Source organism: Loxodonta africana, chromosome 10 (genome assembly GCF_030014295.1).
Source record: "Loxodonta africana isolate mLoxAfr1 chromosome 10, mLoxAfr1.hap2, whole genome shotgun sequence".
NCBI classification, from domain to species: domain Eukaryota; kingdom Metazoa; phylum Chordata; class Mammalia; order Proboscidea; family Elephantidae; genus Loxodonta; species Loxodonta africana.
In genome coordinates, this window is record NC_087351.1 from 21,570,943 (window position 1) to 21,573,930 (window position 2,988).

A 2,988-nucleotide genomic window follows, 5' to 3' on the forward strand; every position below is an offset into this window, starting at 1 on the left:
TCAGGCTAAAGGGACATTTAGATGCCTGCCAGAAGCTGAAAGTCTAGAGGATTTAGTCACCTAAATCTCAGTTTGTTTTAGTCAAACAAAAATCCTACTACTGCTTTTTTTCTTTCTTCCTAGTAGCCGATTTTACCCACCTCAAAACTCAGGAAATTCCCCAGTGATTTCATTTGGGTAGTATGTAGTTTGGTAAATTGGGAATTGTGCAAAAAGGTCAGTTGTTATATTACTAGGTCCAAGTTGTCTTCTCAATACCTGATGAACAGAGCACTGGGCCAGAGACTAGATAACTCTGTTTCTAAGAGCTGTTACATGAGGTCAAGTCTAATTTATAGGGATCCCAAGCGTCAGAGTAGAACCCATAGGGTTTTCTCTTCTTCTTCTTCTTTTTTTTTTTTTAGTAATATTTTATTGTGTTTTCAGTAAAAGTTTGCACAGTAAATTAGGTTCCCATTTAACAATTTCTATACAAATTGTTCAGTGACATTTGTTACGTTTTTCACAGTGTATCCACATTCTCATTATTTCTATTCTGGTTGTTCCCTTTCTATTAATCTAGTTTCCCTGCCCCACCCCGAATCTTTTCAGTGGCCCCATATAGATGATTTTTTAAAGGAGTACAGTACATGGGTGCAACGGATCACTTTTGTGTGGTCTTTCTCGCCATGGTCTTCTAACTCCCACCCAAGTGATTAGGTGGGACTGTGCAAATAGGGTAACTATGGCCCACCAAGAGGACTGGTCAGTTTTACCATCCCAGTGGGCTTGAAATGAGCCATGCCAGAGGTGGGAAAGGAAGTATCCCAACACCACCAGGAAAGAATAGCCATGAGCGGATCCCTTTGGACCCGGGATTCCTGCACTGAGAAGCTCCTGGAACTAGGAGACAGAGAGCTGTTAACACTGGAAATGGCGAGCAGGAGTGGCAGAGAAACAGTGGCATGAGACTGGCAGGAGAAACCAACAGAAGACGGTGTGGTGGGCTTCCTGGCCCAAAGAGCTAGAAAGCTGAGTGCCTTTGGGCAGGAGGAGGCTTGCTGGCGGAATGGGGTGCCTCTGGGTACTTATCAACAGGGCTAAAAGAGCTTTGTAACACTTGCATGGGCAGGGCAGAGGCCTAAGGCTATGGAGAGGCCTGCCTGCCAGCACAACTGGGAAGAGGCTGTCCTGATTGAGAAACTGTATCCTGAGTGTTCCTCAATCTGAATTGTAACCTGTTACTTCCCTAATAAACCCCTTAATTGTGAGTATTGTTTGTGAGTTCTGTGTAGCCATTGCCATGAATTATCAAATCTAGCAGAGAAGTAGAGAGTGTCACGAGAGGGACTGTTGGTGTCAGAATTCATAAAAAGTTTGGAGAGAAGAGGCATGTCTGACCTCTGCCTCATAGGAATCAGCCTTGGGCTGCTGATCTTGATTCTCCTTCAACCTTGTGAAGTTAGAGAAGGTCAGACACCACCACCACGTCATTGTTACAGTACTCAAGACATTTTTTCTTTTTTTTTTATGAGCCAGTATGTTGGGATGTTGTTTACATGAAAGGTGACCTCTCGGTGTAGCTTCAGTTCAAAGTTTAAAGGGTATCTCAGGGCCATAGTCTCAAGGTTTCCTCCAGTTTCAAACCATCCAGTAAGTTTGGGTTTTTTTAAAAGAATATGAATTTTGCTCTACATTTTTCTGTTATTCTGTTAGGGTTCATCTATTGTATCCCTGATCAGAATGGTTGGAGTGGTAGCCAGGCACCATCTAGTTCTTCTGGTCTCAGGGTATATGAAGCTGTGATTCATATAAGCTATTTGTCCTAGAGTTTGTTCTTTGGGTCTTTAGTTTGTTTCTTTCTCTTTTATTCCAGAGTAGTAGAGATCAATAGTCGTATCTTAGATGGCTGCTCGCAAGCTCTTAAGACCTCAGTCAATGTTGATTGAGCTGCCCTAGAGTTTTCTTTCTTTTCTTTTTCTTCTTTTGCTACAAGAAGAAGTTTTATTTTTTCCATTTGGTCCATGGCTTGGGAGAGTGGTTCCAGGGTGGTTAAGATGCTGCCTTGTGGGTGGAGAGAGAAGTTCAGGCTGAAGCCTGATGACAGCAGGGGAATGCGGAGGGGCCCTCACAGGTGGCTAGGTTCCGGGGCTCCTAGTCGTGTGCTTGAGGGTGTCCCTCTCAAAGAGCTACTCACCCAGCACAGCCTGAAAGCCAGTCAGCCTGAGGAGGTTGGTCAGGTGGTCGTCCATCTTCTTGAGGAGTTTTACCTCATCTAGGAAATGGTTCTCCAGAAAGTCACAGAGATGGGGGTCTGTGTGGGTAGAATCCATGGCATGCAGACCCAGAAGGGCCTGGTTCAGGTTCTTCTCTAGGGCCAGGGCAGCTTGCAGGACATCCAGAGTTCTATCGCGCTCATCTCAAGATGGCTTCTGCATGTCCTGGAAGAGGGCGCAGCCGCCGCACTCATTTTGCAGTTTCAAGAGACACTCACATCCTCATACTTCTCCTTCGCCATCTCGCAGAAGAAGTGTCCCATGCTTTCAAGGCCACATTATCGAGGTCAAAATAGAAGCCCAGGGAGAGGAAAGTGTAGGAGGTCTGCAGATGCGGGTTGACTAGGTAGTTGACACCAGCCTCCCTTTCGGGGAATAATTCTGACAGATCTTGGGAGCTCATGGTTAGTCAACAATTAGGGGCTAACCACAAAAAAAACTGTTAGCTGGTTCTGGAAACAGGAGATGGCCAAGAAGATGGTCCTAGAAGTTGTACCTGGAGAGGAGGTTGGAGGATAGTCCAAGGCTGGAGGTGGGAAGTCTTCAGGTCTGTTCCGCCCAAACGCTGTTGAAACAAGAGACAGATCCACAGGACCACTGGGCGAGCTACCATAGGGTTTTCTTGACTGTAATCTTTACAGAAGCAGATTGCCCGGTCTTTCTCCTGTGAAGCCAGTCGGTGGAGTCCAATGTCAACTTTTCAGTTAACCATTACGTAAGCCTAAATAAATCA

The 2,988-nt window shown here is 45.4% G+C and overlaps 1 pseudogene; it reads right to left on the minus strand.

The window, feature by feature from the left end:
- Positions 1-2,117: 2,117 nt before the first annotated feature.
- LOC111753024 (ferritin light chain-like) lies at positions 2,118-2,988 on the minus strand (annotated as a pseudogene).